A 17,410-nucleotide genomic window follows, 5' to 3' on the forward strand; every position below is an offset into this window, starting at 1 on the left:
TGCCAACTCTTCCCCACAACTGCTTGGCCTGACCAGCTGGTGGGGGTGGTGCAAGTGAGAGTGAGATGGAGAAGCCAGTGGTTTTGAAGGGGTTGTGGGGAGAGGGCAGCACTGGGGAATTCTAATTAGAAAGCTACGCCTGGCTGGGTGTAGGTGGCGAGCTTTGGGAGAATCTTGCCTTGGTCCCTCCTGCCTAGGCATTCTTCCTGTTGAGCTTTTGGGCTAATGGTTTGGAGTGAGGATAGGCTCAGGGTGGGGGTGGGTTGTTGGTCCCTTGTTTCAGCTTTGTTATTAAATAGACTTCCTTTGACACCCTGAGATGGATGCTGAGGGAGAGGCTCCTGAAGGCAGAGGATCTCTGGGGGTCAGGAATGATGGGTAGGGATCGGCTGCCTGTGGGGTGAAGCTGAAGGAAACCAGTGGTTCCAGATTTGGGGTCCCCTTCTGAGCTGCCCTCCCCCACCTCACCTCGTACAAGTTGGGTTGTAAAATCCAGATGGCGGACACGTTCCCTGGGGACTCTGCCCTTCCCTGAAGCCCTCCTCATTCGGGCAAAGATGGCAGTGGTCCCCTTCCCATGCCCTCTCCAGTTCTCCTGTGCTGCACTTGCTTCAGGAAGAGAAAAGGCAAAGAGGAAGGAAACAAGGTCCCTAAGTCCCAGAGGGGCCATGACTTGCCCAAGGACACAGGACTCCTTAGTGGCACATCCAGATCCTTCCTCCCAGGCTGGCTCTTTGTGCTCCTGGCACAGACAACAGGAGCTAGGAGCTAAGCGGCATCTCAGCGCTCTGACCTCCCTTTCCCTCCCTCCTTTCCCGCCTTGATTAGACTAAGGGCCGGCTTTCCGCTCCCCAACTCCCCTTCCTGAGGAGTGGCCGTTTTATCTCTGAAGCCCAGTACAGCTCTGGCCTCAAATCTGGCCAGAAGTCCCCACCCTCCTTTCACACTGTCATTCCAAGTCCTTGTTGAGATGGACAACTTCACTGGGGCCTGGGAAGCACTGAATTCCGCGGAAGCACTGAGGGTGCTCAGGACAGCCTGTTCTCCACCGCAGGCCGTTCTGGATGGAGGCCAGTGGGAGGAGGGCTGAATGAAGGCAGTAAGGGAGGCCCAGGCCAGCACTGGGCAAAGGGGTAAGCAGTCTGTAGCCACAGATCATTTCCAAGGCCATCTGCTGGACCCCGGCCGGCCGGGGAGTTGGTGGGAGGGTGTTTTAGGACCTGCTCCCTAGCTAAGCCAGAGGAGGGTGTTTTCCTTCCTTCCTTTTTTAATTTTTTTTTGTTTACTTTTCTCCCCCTCTCTCACCTGCTTACCAAAGTCATAGGTCTTTATTGGGGAAGCAGTTTAGAAACTTTGAAAATGGATAACCCCATAATGTAAACTTCAGGGCTAGCTAAACATTTGAACAAGTTCTTACATAGAATTTTCCAGATTTTTTTTTTTGCATAGACATAAAAGGTATGCATATACCACACACGTGGGATTATATGACATATTGTCATACAGTTTTGCTTTTCTCTTTTTAAAAACAATTTTTAAAATCCTCACTTGAGGATATGTTTGTTTATGTACTTAGTATTGATTTTAGAGAGTGAAAGGGGAAGAGAGAGAGAAAAACATCCATGTGAGAGAGAAACATTGCCAACCCAGGTTGAACTGAAAGCTAGGTATGAACTAGAACCTGCAACCTTTCTGGGGTACAGGACAATGTTCCAACCAACCCAGCCACCTGGCTAGGGCTTCCCCACCTCCCCCAGCCCCAAACTGTAAGAGAGAGTTTGTTAAGAAAGTCACAGAGGTAGAAGAAGTGAAGTGCAGAAGAAATGGGCTCAGGAAACAAGTTACAGAGGCAAAAGAAGGGGCCCTTGGAGTTTAGGAGAGAAAAAGGCAACACGCCTTGGAGGAGTGGAGGGGACAGGAACGGCGCCATGTGCTCCTGAGAGGGAGAGCCTGCTTTTCTCATTAGTGTATCTTGGGCATTATTCAACGTCAGGACAAATGGATTTCCCTCTTTCTTTTTGATGACTACATGAGATTCCATTGTGTGAACGCGCCATCATTTATTAATTAAATCCAGAGTGTCCACGGTAATGAACTTCCTTGCACGTATTTCTTTGTACACTTGGGGGGAGATACCCTTTCAGAGAAATTTCTAGAAGTGGAATGGTCGTCAAAGGGTATATGTATTTCAAGTTTTCACAGACAGTGCAAAGTGCGTGTTTGTGTAGAGAGGGTTTGGGCGGGAGAGAGAAATTTAATCCAGCCTCCGCAACGCCAGATTTCAAGGCCTCTTCCAACGGAGGGGGCCTGTGTGCGGGGTGGACATTCTAGCACTCTTGCCTTTGTGGAGGTAAGAAACAAAACCACCAGCAAGCTGGCAGCAGATCTGCAGGCCTGGGGAGGGAGCTTGAGCTGATTTTACTGGGCCTGGGGACTGAGCCCCACCCGGGGCTGCCTGGCTGCTGGCGGAGGTGGGCAGATGGCGAGGACTCCCAAGCGCCGGGCTCCGCTTCTCGCAGAAGGCAGGCAGAGTGGGCGAAACTACTCCTGAAATAAATCCCCAGGACGTGGCTCAGAGAGGGCGTCAGGCTGGGACTAGGAGTGCGCGCTGTGAAGGGAACGTGGGGACAGATCTGGAGCATAAGGAGGGCAGCGTAGGCCCTGGACCTCCTTCGGGGCGACCCTGACTCCTCTAGCGGGGACCCCCACCACCTGCTGAGGAATCCTGGAACAGGAAGCAGAAGCCTGAAGTGTCAGAAACCTCAGCCACGCGGGTCTGTCTGGGGCTCCACCTCTCATCAGTTCATTCAGGCTCCTGGCCTAATCCCGGGTCCAAGCCCCTTCAGATGGGGTGGCGGGAGGTGGGGAGGCAGGAGGGTTCCCCTCTTTAGCACCTCCCGCCCCCGCCTATTAGATCTGGTGAAGGGATTGGTGGGGGAGGGTAGGAATGACCGCTGGGTTTTAAAGATCGCGGAAAGTGAGGTTTTGTGCTTTTGATTGTATTTGTTTTTACAAGATTATCCATTGCTTTTCACTCCAGATGCTGATCCTTATCCTTAGGGAGAGAGAAGGCGGAACCGCTTAATCACTCTCTGGCTCCAGCACTCTTCCATCTCTGATGGGAGAGGAACAGGGAGCCACCAGAATGACCAGGCGGCACTTCGCGAAGTAACCCACAAAGCAAGACTAGGCTCTGCCACCAACTTCTGTGACCTCGACCAAGCCACTCCTACTCCCCTGGCCTCAGGTTACCCTGTTGTAAAGTGAGGGGGTTGAGCAAACAATATCAGATCTTTTCTGCTTCATTTGCATTTAGTTATTTATTTTTTGTTTTTCTGTGGTTTTTTTTCCCCCTCTTCTTTCTTTTTTTCTGGTTCACTTTCTGTGGTTTTCAGGACAAGGTGAGTGTGAGGAACTCATTAATGATCTCTCTCCCTTCATCTTGTCATTCTCTGAAATAACCTTGTTTGTGTTTTGTTTTTAAGTTTGTTTACTGTCTGCTTTCACCTGTAGGCTATGCTTTTTAGGAGGACAGCACTCATCCATTTTGTTCACCATTGTATCACCAGTGTGTGTGGCAGGGACACAGTAGGTGTTCAACTCATATCTGTGGAATGTGGGGTGTCCACTCAAGCATTGAAGGGTTGGGGTGCCATCTCAATAAAGAAGTGGTTTTAGTGTATAAATGCTGATAGCACTCAGGAAAGAAGCTATCAAGTAAGGTTGGAGAGTTTATCTGGGAAGTCTTCCTGGAGGAGGTGAGGAAAAGAAGCAGATTTACTTGGAGAACCCTGGGCTTGAGAGTACTTTCTTGACCCTGCCTGCCGCTCAGGAGGAAAGACTTGAGTCTGAGGTTTAATACACACAGTTTCATTCCTCCCTCTCCAGTAATTAATTACCTGGCCTGAGACGCTCCCTAGAGTCTGTTTACCACTACCCTCCCTCAGCTCCTCCCAAGGTTACCCAAGGATTGCCACTCTCTGCCTCCCACTGCAGAGGAGTCCAGTGTGGAACAGGTACTGGGAAGGGATTCCCAAGATTTAGACCTGAGCAGCCCCGCATGGCAGCCACCAGCCACATGTGACGACTGAGCAGGGAATAGGTGGCTGAACTGAACTGAAACACACTGTGTGAAATGCACAATAGAGTTTGAAGACTTAGAACAACAACAACAACAAAATGTGAACTATCTCATTCATAAATTTTGTTAGTATATTCATACTTTTTAATATAGATATGTTGAGATGAAATGTTTTTAACATATTGAGTTAAATAAAATACTGGAAAATGTGGCTACCAGAGACCCCAAAATGACACATGTGGTTCACATTCTATTTCTGTTGACAATGCAGGCCAAGATATCTGGAGAACGGAGCATTATGGGTAAAAGAATGGGAAGTCCATCATTCTTCTTTTCTTCTAAAATCAGAAGAGAAACAGGTCAAACTGCAGCAGCCTGGAAGGAGGGGAGATGACTAGAAGGACTGAAAAACCTGACAGATCGGCATACTTTCCTTCCTGAAAAGCTTTCTGAGCAGGTGAAGACTTTGCATATCTTGAATTGTCTAAAAAGATCTTATCAAACTAGGATTCTCTATTTTCCAGCTTCATTCAGGGTATTTTCCCCCTATAAACGGCAATTTAACTGTGTATTTGATGATCAGCCCAGATACCTGGAATCCACAACAAATTCTTAACATGATATTATCCAGTAGTTTCTGATCATTCCTAGACTGCTGTGATAGTAGCAATAGTGTTGATAGACTGAGGTTTCACCATCTTGCCCTTCCCTGGTGCCTTCCTCTGCCCCACCTGCCCTGCACCCCGCTCAGAGGTGCTGGAGCAGAGAGAGGGCTCAGGCAGGTAAGGTCCTCAGCAGCTGGGGTTCTGGATAATCTACTAACTGGATTATCTTCTCCTGAGTTTGCACCTACATAAGTAGGTGGCCTATATGCAGACAGAATGCACTGGGATGAACCATGAGGAATCAGGTTAACGAGAGAGAGAGAGAGAGAGAGAGAGAGAGAGAGAGAGATCCCAAAATAAAATCTTTCACCTACTTATCTCCCATCCAGAGCGTTAATTTAATCAGTCTGACACTGTAGGCACTGGAGTTCAGGTGCAATTTGTACACAAAGGCCTCCTAGATGAGGCAGGAATTCAGGGGGCACATGATTTATTGAGGGCAAAGTCTCAGAGAAGGGGAGCAGGATGGGCAGGGGAAGAGCAAAGATGAGCTCCCACCCCTGGAGCCTAATCTTGGTGCGATCCTGTGGGGCAGCTCTGGATGGAGAACGGAACCCAGAAAGGATCCCTCCGGAGATAGGGAGGCTGGTGGTGTATGTCCTCAGCAGCCAGCTAGTTGACTGCTGCTTGTTCGGTCTCCAGAGAAGGGGCAGCCAGCAGCCCTTGGAAACAACACTCAGCCAGTCCAGGGACCTGGGTGGGGCATCGAGGGCATCCTCTCAGGGTGTAGCCCGAGAAGACAAGAGCCGCTGACCTGGGCAAGTCAGCGCCCTGATTGCCGTGTTTGTTTGGCAATCCGGGCCTCTTGCTACTCTCACTCTTGGTCTCAGTCTCAGCCTCAGCCCTTATCTGCCCTGGTCTCTCCTTGTTCCTCCTGCCATCTGTCTCTGTCCCTGGTTCCCGCCTTTGATCTAAATCTCTCTTTTCTGCAGGTTTATCTGAAATTCAGGATAAAGCCCTGAGTTTCTTCCAGAGCCTCCAGGAAGCTGAGCTACTGAGTCATCCCAGGTGACCTGTTCCCTTGCCAATGGGCCAGTTGAGCCCCACGCTCCCTTAGGCAGAAAGCGCTGGTGTCCCAGGGGACATTTGACTCAAACCCCTTCTCTGACGCTCTTCCTTCACTGGGTGTGTCCACCCCCACCTCCTCTGGTGGAGAAAGGACAGTTCAGGAGAAACTCACTCTCAAGGCTTGACTGAAACATCGCAGGATGCGTTCTCTGAAAGGGAAGGGTGGGATCTAGGCTGGCTTCCTAGAAACGTCAGCTTAGAAAAGGACACCTCCTTTCCCTGCCCCTCCCAAGTTCAAACAGGGACTGGGGCAGAGGAAGAGGTGGCTGTTCCCACCCAAAGGCTGGGGCATGGATGAACTGACCTCTGAACCTTCCTTTTCTCTGGCATAGCCCTGTTTGTAGCAGAAGAGAGAAAAAAAGTGTTCTCTGAGGCCATTTGGCTGCTCTTTTATACCCCAAATTACACCGAGGGCCCAGTGTCACGCCCTCCACATCTCCCTGTTCTTCACATGTGGCTTTCTTGTGGTATATCACACCATACACACACACACACACACACACACACACACACACAAACACACACCAATTGTTGTTGAAACCAGAGCTGCTGGCCCCAGGGAGGGGAGTGAGGAAGCAACTGTGGACAGGTGTGGGTGGCTACATACCTTTCCTGCTGGGAGGTGACACTTCCACTACACCTCCTCAGGTTTCACCTGAACCTCACCCTCACCTTGGTCCCGTGTGGTCAGCGTAAACAGGAGAAGCTGAGCTGGTTCACTGCCAATGAGGAAAAATATTATTTTTATTATTATTATTTTTAAAAAAATATTTTTATTGATTTCAGAGAGGAAGGGAGAGGGAGAGATAGATAGAAACACCAATAATGAGAGAGCATCATTGATCAGCTACCTCCTGCATCCCCCTCCCCCCCACTGGGGATTGAACCCGCAACCCAGGAATATGCCCTTGACCGGAATCAAACCTGGAACTGAACCCGGAACCCTTCAGTCCACAGGCCGATGCTCTATCCACTGAGCAAAACTGGCTAGGGCTTATTATTATTGATTTTTAGAGAGGGGGAGAGAGAGAGAGAGAGGAATATTGATCAGTTACTTCCAGTATGTGCCTATCTAGGGATTGAACCGAAACCTAGGTATATGTCCTGACCAGTAATCAACTGCCACTGAGCCACCCAGCCGGGCAAGGAAAGCATTCTTTTTTTTGAGAGTTCTTTATTTTAAAATGTTTTTATTGATTTTAGAGAGGAAGGGAGAGGGAGAGAGAGACAGAGACATTAATGATGAGAGAGAATCATTGATTGGCTGCCTTCTGCACGCCCCCCACTGGGATGGAGCCCGCAACCCAGGCATGTGCCCTTGACTGGAATCGAACCCAGCACCCTTCAGTCCACAGGCCAACGCTCTATCCACCGAGCCAAACCGGTTAGGGCAAGGAAAGCCTTCTTACCAGGCCTTTGAACTGTCTGCAGATCAATTCTCTCAAGGACCAAATCTGGGGGAAACTCATCTTAAAGATCAGTGGCAGGAACTGGGCCTAGTTGGTGGGTGAACCTCAGTGACAGTTGAGAGGAGCACCCGGGAGACGGTTGGGCAGCACGCATTCTCCCTGACGTATAGGCTAAAGGCAGGTGTGGGGCAAGGATAAAGTTCGGTCTGGAGCAGGGAAAGTGACCCTGGAGGGCGGAAACATTTGGCACTTCTGAATCAGAGGAAGAGATGGCCTGATTGGACGTGCCACCCCCTTTAGGCTGGGGCCGTGGCTGTAATTGCTGTAATTCGTTGATGAATGCAATTTGCAGCTGCCTTCTCTCCCTGTGACAGGCTTCAATTAGAGCTGCCAGAGGATCTGGAATGGGGGGGGGGCGGGGGGCTGAGATATTGTTTCCAACTGCTTCTCTTAGTCCAGCGGTTCTCAACCTGTGGGTCACGACCCCTTTGGTGGTCGAACGACCCTTTCACAGGGGTCGCCTAAGACCATCCTGCATATCAGATATTTACATTACGATTCATAACATTAGCAACATTACAGTTATGAAGTAGCAACGAAAATAATTTTCTGGTTAGGTCACAACATGAGGAACTGTATTTAAAGGGCCAGAAGGTTGAGAACCACTGTCTTAGTCCCTTCTCAGCTCTCTGCCCTGCCCCAAACAAGAGGAATGGATGTGTGGATAGAAAGATAGAGAGATAGAAGGCTGGGTACCATGTTGAAGGCCTTTGGATAGAACAACTGTCCACTTTCTAGGCAAGTTCCTCTATCAATTCCCCTAATATGGCCATTTTGCTTGAACTTGATTTTTGGAATATCTAACTTACTTATATTTAGAGGCAAGGACCAAAGCAGCTTCCCAGTCCAATTAGACGTAATTTGAATTGATCATTTTTGGGTTGTGTCATTGCTTTCCCCTATGCATAGTTATGGTTTAACTACACAGATACAATATTTGGTGAAAATATCTCAAATAGGCAGCTGATGGCAGTGACGAATACTGTCTGAAAATAAAATAGTTTAAAAATATCAGACAAGGGAGAGTGTAGGAGGCAAAGAGGGAGGGTGAGCGGTTGGTGAATATAGGCAGCCAGGCGATCAGGACTCGGGCCTGGAAAGGCTGGATGGAATCCTGGTAGGGTTCCAATGATCAGGATCAGGAGACAATAGGATGGAAGGTTTTGAAAGAAAGAGGGAAATGGTGTTGATCATGTCTGGAAGTAAAACATTATACTAAATGATTACTCGTGATTCTTTCTTGACCTGCTATTCCTTCAACTACAATTGATTGAGAGTCTATTCCAGTGATGGCGAACCTATGACACGCGTGTCAGAGGTGACACACGAACTCATTTTTTTGGTTGATTTTTCTTTGTTAAATGGCATTTAAATATATAAAATAAATATAAAAAAATATAAGTCTTTGTTTTACTATGGTTGCAAATATCAAAAAATTTCTATATGTGACACGGCACCAGAGTTAAGTTAGGGTTTTTCAAAATGCTGACACGCCGAGCTCAAAAGGTTCGCCATCACTGGTCTATTCTGACCCACATGTGGGACAAGTACTTTCACTTACATTGTCTCAGCCCATCACGCCCGGGGGGCAGGAAGACAGAGTCTACACACTCTCAAATGTGCACGTTCTTCTTGGACAATCTCATCCACACCCATGTTTTGTTGTTGTTGTTGTTTGTTTGTTTTTTAAAGAATGATCTCTCTCTCTTTCTCTCTCTCTCTTTCTCTCTCTCTCTTTCTCTCTCTCTCTTTAAAAAATTCTCACCTGAGGATATTTTTCCGTTGATTTTCAGAAAGAGTAGAAGAGAGAGAAATATGGGTGTCTCACATCAATTGGTTGCCTCTTGTACAAGCCCAGACAAGGGCCCAGGCTGGGGAGGAGCCTGCAACAGAGGTACATGCCCTTGACCAGAATTGAACTCGGGACCCTTTGGTCTGCAGGCCGACGCTCTATCCATTGAGCCAAACTGCCTAGGGCCACACCCATGGTTTTAACTACAGCAGCTATGCTAATTTCCAAGTCCAGACTCCTACTTGATTCCCACACCTTACCTCTAACCTACTACTGAATATCTCCCCCTGGATGTCTGCAGACCCCACATTGAACTCATTTGTTTCCTGTCTAAACTTTCGCCACCACCCAGATTCCCCATCTCTGTTCACGGCACCTTCATCTGACCCACTCAACAGCCAAGTCAGAATCTTGGCGTCACCCTCTTCTCCCTCTCCCCTCCTCACCCCAAAGCTGGTCACATCACCACATCCAGTGATTCTACTCCCTAAACACCTCACAGAGGTGTCTTCCTCCTCTTCCCCATGGGAACCACCTAAGTCCAAGGTCCTCACCATCTGTCCCTGGGCACCTTCCTCAGTGCTCTCCTAGTTTCCCCTCTTGCATCCTGCGAATATGTTCCTCAGGTGGTTGCCAGACTCATGTTTCCAAAATGCAAATCAGTTACCTCCTCCTTCTAAAACCTTTTGATATAAGCTCCTTAAAATAACATTCAAACTCCTTAGCATCTGCTACAAAGACTTTCATAGTCTAACTATTCTTCTTCACCTCTTACTCCACTGCACCAAATCATGGCCCTTTCTGGCCATGCTCTCTCTTTGTCAGCCCCCTGCCTTCGCACAGGCGATTCCTGCTGCCTTGGAATGCCTCTCCTCCCATTTTCACTCATGTAATTCCTCCTCTTTCTTCACCACTCAGCATTTTGGGTGTCACCACATCCAGGAAGACTCTCTGGCTACACCTTCCCTTCTAAGTCTGGATGATGTGCAAACCCCTCTGAGCTCTTATTGTGTCCAGTGCTTGTCTCTTCCTTCCCTCTGATGGCACTGCAGGACAGTTGCCTGTTTACTTGTCCGTTTTTCCTACTCCAATGTGAGATTTCTCAGGACAGGTACGCCGCCGTCTTTCACCCCTGCCAGCCTTGTGCTGAGCCTGTTGCTTGGCATGTAGTGAGCCCAGGAAGTATTTGCTGAATAAATGTATGACCTCCTGTAGTTCTCTATCGCCTATGGGCCTTTGATCTCATCCTCCCTCTTGAGGAGGCCAGTTCAGTTCAGTCTGAGACAGGGCTCAGGATGTGCTGTGGAAATCTCTCCCCCTCCTCCATCTCTCCGATTTTGCTGGCAGCCGCGCCCTTGGCACAGACACAGGCAGCTCCGTCTGCAGAACGTCAGCTGGCAGCGACCAGCCCTTCCCTTCCTCCCTGGCTCTGTCTTCCCTCAGCACAAATCGTTTTTCCTTTTTGGGTGTTCAGAGCTCGGAGAGCAGAGAGCTGGGTGGGAGGGTGGCAGCATCAAGCTGTCCGGAGGGAGGCGGAAAAGGGAGGTGCGGGAGAGCCAGGACCTGGGTGGAAGCATTGCTATTTGGGCCCTTTTGAGGGAGAAAGAAAATGTAAGGGATAAGAAAGAGAGAGAGATTATGGATTTTCAGAACTGACTGGTATAGTCCCTTGCTACCAAACCACTAGGCAGGATCTTGGGGATAAGGCTGCTGTTGTTTTGTTTGTTTGTTTTATTTTGGAGAGAATCTGTCACACACCTCATTGATTGATTGATTCATTGATTCATTCATGGGTGATACCAGATGCTGGGGCACAGAGATAAATAAGGCTCAGGGCTCTTGGAGCTCACTGTCCAAGGGGGATGAGATGTTTAAGTAGATATGTTATAACAAAGCAACCTGGTGTGGTCTGGAATGGCTGTGAGAGCAAGGGCTCTGTGGGCTTGGAGGGCAGGTCACATTGGCCATGGGAAGTCATCAGCCAAGAAGGTGACATCAGCTAAGAAGGTGACATCAGCTAAGAAGGATAGATTTCTGCACAGTCCTATTCTCACAACTGCCTCCATCTTCAATTCCTCAGAGGAGACTCTCTTTAACTCTTATTTAAAAAATGTTTATTTCTTAAATGATTTGAGAGAGAGAAACATCGTTTTGTTGTTCCACTTATGCATTCATTGGTTGATTCTTGTATGTGCCCTGACCTGGGAAGGAATCCACAACCTTGGCCTATCAGGACGATGCTCTCTAATCTCTTTAACTTTTTTTTTTTTAATTGACTTTAGTGAGTGAGAAACATCAATTGGTTGCCTCTCAGATGAGCCCTAACCAGGGATCGAACCCACAACCTAGGTATGTGCCCTGACCAGGAATCAAACCTGCGACCTTTTGGTGCACCAGAGGATGCTCCAACCAACAGAGATACCCAGTCAGGGCTGTTGAACTCTTCACGAGGAGCGTAGCAGCATATACAGTAGAAAGAGTACAGCCCTGGCTGGTAGCTCAGTTGGTTAGAGTGTCATCCGGATGCGCCAAGGTTTCAGGTTCGATCTCAGTTAGGACACATACAAGAAGCAACCACCGAATGCATAAATAAGTGGAACAACAAATTGACGTTTCTCTCTCTCTCTTTTCCTCTCTCTCTCTCAAATCAATCAATAAATTTTTTTAAAAAAAAGAGCACTGAATTTGGAGAAGACCACATGGTTATAGATCCTGGCTCACCAACTCCATTCATTAATTCATTCATTCAATAAATGAATTTCCCTGGGTCAGATGTGAGACCCTGAAAAGTTGACATTACTTCTCTGATCTTCAGTTTTCTCATTTACGTAATGGAGCTGCTGGGGACACACACCTCATCATTTTTTCCTGGAGGATTACTCGAACTAATCATGTGTGGGACAATGCTTTGTAAAATGATAGTCCTTTGCAAATGTGATCTGCTTTTTGTCTTTCCCTCAAAACACTCCTTCAGTCAGCCAGTAGCTATTGAGGGCCCCTTTCTGAGGTCCGACAAGCCCCTCTTCGAGGCAGGAGCCTGTTTCGTGCACGTGGGTGTGTATGTGTGAGTTACTACAGCACATCTTCATCAAGCGGCAACCATCTGCTCTCTCGGAAGGGAAGTCCTAGCTTCCCCAGCACCTACGCGGGGAAGGGGGAGGCTCACCCCTCTCTTGTCTCCTCGGTTGATGGCTGCTGGTGCATGGAGGAGGCCCGGGTGCATGACTCACCAGCCTTAGTCACCCTGCCACCAGGACTTCTGTTCCCACGAGTCAAAGTCCCAAAATAAAAACATGGCTGAGGAGAAGGTTAGTGTTCCTGGCTGTGTCTCGGCGGGGTGTCTGAGCCACCAGGAAGGGAGCTAAATTCATGTTCTGCACCTCTCCCTGGGCCCCCCAATACTCACATCAGAAGCATCCTGGAGAACCCAGAGCTGAAGGGCGACAGAGAAGGACTCCCTGGCCTAGCGGCGAGTGGAGGCTGGGGGTTGATTTTCCACCATAGTCATTGCCTCAGCAGATCCTGGCCAGCCACACCATCAGCTCCAACGTGCGTACAGCCCTTTACAGTTTATAGGCTGCTTTTTCTCTCGCTTGATTCTCACAGGAACCTGCGAGGCCATGACGGGAGAGGCAGAATAGCGTAGAGGTGGCGTGTGTGGCCTCTGGAGCTCAACAGTTTGTATTTAAATCCATGCCTATTGCTTACCTGCTGTGCGACTGAACAAATCCCTTAACTTCTCTATGTTTCCGTTTCCTCATTTAAAAAATAGGGATAACCATAGTAACTACTCTGCACAGTTTTGTAAGGATTAATCGCTTACTTTGTTACCGATCATCTTCCCAAATTAGACTGTAAACAATACAAAGAAGGGACCCTTGTTCTGTTTGCTGCCTGTCTGGAGTACTTAGGAAAGTACCTAACGCAGAGAGGTCTGCAAACAATACTTGTGAATATTGCATGGGATACCTGATGTGAAGGTGCTCTGTAATCTAAAGGGGCCCAGGGCCCAGCCGTTACCGTCCTATCAGACAGAAGGCACGGTCCCAGTGACATAGGGCCTGCTCAAGAACACACAGTGGTTCCTGGGGAAATGTCTTTGGAGGAGTGTTTTGTGATCAGAATATATTCTCTGCACCCCCTCAGTCTTTCATTCCTTTGTCTGTTTGTTCATGTGGTCAACACTCCTGAGTACTGCTCCCTGCCAGTCCCTTTTCTGGGTACTGGGCATAGAGTTCCCTGGTGTGAACAAGGCAGATAGGGTCCTTGCCCAGCAAACAGTCTGTGGGACAGAGAGAGTCCTGGGCGATTCCAATGCTGTGTGGTTGGTGCCAAGATGGAGGGACACTCAGGGCCTTTGGGTTCACACAATCCTCACATCACTCCTGTCCAGCTTATGGAGGAGTGGGGGCTCTCTGCCCAGCGTGATTCTCCAGCTCAACCTGAGGTATCCCTCTTCTCTAGATGAGGGGTGGGGAGCGTCCGGCCCATGGGCTGTATAAGGCCTTCGAAATCACGGGGTCCGGCCCTGCCAAGGTATTAGGGGTGAGTTCATTAAATGTTTGACCAAAGATAGCAGGCTAATTTTTAAGTTGATAATTTTTAAAAAATATATTTTATTGATTTTTTACAGAGAGGAAGGGATAGGGATAGAGAGTTAGAAACATCAATGAGAGAGAAACATCGATTAGCTGTCTCCTGCACACTCCCTACTGGGTATGTGCCCGAAACCAAAGTACATGCCCTTGACTGGAATTGAACCTGGGACCCTTGAGTCCGCAGGCCGACACTCTATCCACTGAGCCAAACCGGTTAGGGCTAAGTTGATAATTTTGTATGGCCTGCGAATGATGTTATAACTATCCAAATGGCCCTTGGCAGAGAAGAATTTCCCCAGCCCTGCTCTAGCATGGGTCCAGGGTGAACAGCAGATGAGGAAGCTCTAGGAAGATTCCACAGGAGGAACCCAGGCTGGTCACAGTCCTGCCATAACCCTACTGCCCAGACCCCTGTGTCTCCCTATGAGAAGTCTGCAGAGGCAGTCATGCCTTTTGAGCCTTCTCCAATTAAGCATTACAAAAGAGGGAGACTTGGAGTGCAGCCTGGCCCACCGGTTATTTATTCCATCACTTGAATCACAATACAGCCCCAAATTTCCCTTGATTTGGCTAATTCAAAAGATTAAGGCCCAGATGTAATGGAGGCAGAGTTGCCGCTAAGTGTCACAGACCCCTCATTTTGTACCAGCTGATGGGAGACCATAATTGCCCAGATGGTGGGAAAGCTTGATTAGTTCCTCTTTAATGCCATCCCCCACCCCCAGAGATGGGAATTAATCAAGGAGCCAGGGTGGGAGGGGCTCTTCTGTCTCATCACTCTTCCTCAAGCTGGCAAGAAGGTCCCTGATGAATATGCAGTAGAGGAAGCTGGTCAGTCTTCCTGCTGAGCTCCAATCAGGTCTAGCTATAGCTTAGAGTTCTGGCTGACTCTGTGCTCAATACAGCTTTTTCTCCAAATCTTCTCCCTCTGCTGCATATTTTATTTCCCCCCTTTTCCTGCACACTTGATTTCTTCACTTTCCACTGACGCCTTTATTTTGTAAAAACCTTCTTTAAAAAAAAAAGCTTTAATTAATTTTTTAGAGAGAGGAAGGGAGAGGGATAGAGAGATAGAAACATTGATTGGCTGCCTCCTGCACACCCCCTACTGGGTATATGCCCAAAACCAAGGTACATGCCCTTGACCGGAATTGAACCTGGGACCCTTGAGTCCGCAGGCCAACGCTCTATCCGCTGAGCCAAACCGGTTAGGGCTCCTCCTGCTTTTCTGATCTTTTCTTCTCCATTCTTACTTTTCTCCCCAGAGCTAAAAATGTCGACAAGTTCCCAGCTCTCTGTCTTAGGCCTTTGTCTATTCTCTTGGCTCCCTTAGGGAATGGCAGATACTGTTGGTCACCCATTCAATAATAATTTTCTTTCCCCCCACTTTGATCAGGGAAGGTGAATCATGATTGGTTCAATAAATCGCAGTGAATAATTTATCTTTGCCTGTGATTTATTTAAGGGTAGATACCTGACATAGTTCTAGTCAGTGGGCCATGAGTAGAAGTTTGCGTGGGAGGGATTTCAGGGGAAAAGTGTGTGAGGAGAATTAGCCCTCTTGCCTTTAAACAAGATGTGAGGATATGGTACCTGAAGCTGAAGCTTGTGAGCCTGGAAGACCAATAGGCTCAATACCAGCGATACGGCCCTGGAGATTTGATGTAGTAAAGCCTGATGTAGTTAATGCTTCAATCTTGGCATGGCCCTGCTGAAAACATCACTGACAGATATACTGGCAGATACTAACATCTCCCATGACTTCAACTACCAGTTGATGCCTCCCAGCTTGATATGTTTAATTCATACCTCTTGCTTGTAGCATCACAGACACCTTCACCTGGATGTCCTTCAAACCTAATGTCTAGCACAAAACCCCATGTATATATCCTCTTATTCTCAGACTAAGTAAATTTGCCTCCTCATACTGCAGTACTGTATTCATACCCCAGTTATTTGTTTTAACTGTTTGTCTTCCCCTCCAGGATTTAAACTCCCAGAGGGTTGGAAATATTCATCGTTGAATCCCTAGTATAAAGCAGGAGCTCATCAGGTTCTTGTTGAACAAGTTAATTTGCAAACGTCAGGTATGTTCAGCTGCAAGTAATACAATACTTGAAGAATAGTAACTTGAAATGTAAAGGCATTTGATTGTCTCACAAAACATGAAGCCGGAAGGTAGGTGGTTAGTTAAATAGCTCAGCAAGGTCAGGGTACTGATCAGAATCTCTGGGACTCTCTTAGCTCAGGATCTCTGAGAATCTCTGAGATTCTTCATGGTTGCAAAAGTAGTTGCCACAGCTCCAGGATTCTAACATGACATCCTCACACAACAGCCTTCCAAACAGGAAGCAAGAATGAGGGTGCATAGGGTGGGGGGAGGTTCTTGGTGGCAGCAAAAGGGCTTCACACTTCGAATACTTCTCTTTTGGGAGGATGCAAATCCTCTTATTATTGGTAACTAGGCCGGTTAGATGCTCCCTTGGACCAACCTCTAGCAAAGGAAACAACAATTACTACCAGAAATAGGTGAGACCAATCCCAAGTCATCCTTGGTGCCGGGCACATTGGTGTATGACAAAAGTAGGGTTTTGAATATAGGCAGAAGAGGGAAATAGCTGCTGTATTAAGGATGCTTGCCACTGATGTGCTCTGTTTCTGTCCAAGTTCTTGCAGAACCCTCACTGCTTCCTTAGGCGCTTCCAAGACACCTGCAGCTCCACGGTGAGTGAACCCGTACAGGAATAAGCCCTAAACATTTCACAGCTGAGACTGACTGTGTGCAGTCCTACAACGTGAACTTGCCCTGTAGAAAGGCTGCTGCAGACAATTGTGAGGGTTGTTGGTTACACCTGGGGCTAGTGTGAAGGGGAACAAGATGGGGCTGAAAATGGAATGTTTGCCAAGGCGCACACTGTGGCGTGGGAGTGTGTCTGTTTGGAGGTAGGGGTGTTTTGGGTTCGTCCTCACAAAGGCACCCAAAGGGCTGGGGCTGCCCCGCCTTTCAGAAAGGCTGTACCAAGCTATACACCCACCAGCAGTACGTGAGAATGTCCATCTCTGTATCCTCTCCATTACTAGGTCCTATCACTTTAGAAACTCTTTAACAACCTCTTATCTGGCCCCTCTGACTCCAGCCTTTCTTTATGTACTTGCTATTTACTCCCAGGTTTATCTTCGCCAAGAACTTCTCAAGATCTATGACTGTCTCTTACAAATGAGTTAAATCCCTTACTTAGCATTCTGGGCCCCTCAGGATCTGGCCCCACCCTATACGCCCAGCCTGATTTCTTATTACATGACGAAGCTTTTGCCCAAGCCAAACATGTGCTCATGCTGTTCTCCACCCTCAAATTCCTATCTTCTTTTTTGCTCATTCTTGAAGTCATGGCTCAGATCCTACCTCCTGCAGAAACATTCCTTGGCCACCCTAGCCTACCCTCTTATCACCGATGCATTCCTCCAGGTCAGTGGTTCTGAAGCTTGGCTGCATGCTGGGATCACCCGGGGAGCTTTAGGAAATACCAATGCCTGGGTCTCCCCACAGACATTCTATTTAATCTGGGTGTCTGACTGGGGACTGGGACTTTCTTAGGCTCTCCAGGTGATTCTAATTGTGCAGCCAAATTCCAGAACCACCTATTGCAGCGGTACTCAACCTGTGGGTCGCAACCCCTTGGGCGGTCGAACGACCCTTTCACAGGGGTCGCCTAAGACCATCCTGCATATCAGATATT

Source organism: Myotis yumanensis, unplaced genomic scaffold (genome assembly GCF_028538775.1).
Source record: "Myotis yumanensis isolate MYYU_CA2020_CCGP unplaced genomic scaffold, mMyoYum1.0.hap1 SCAF_16, whole genome shotgun sequence".
NCBI classification, from domain to species: domain Eukaryota; kingdom Metazoa; phylum Chordata; class Mammalia; order Chiroptera; family Vespertilionidae; genus Myotis; species Myotis yumanensis.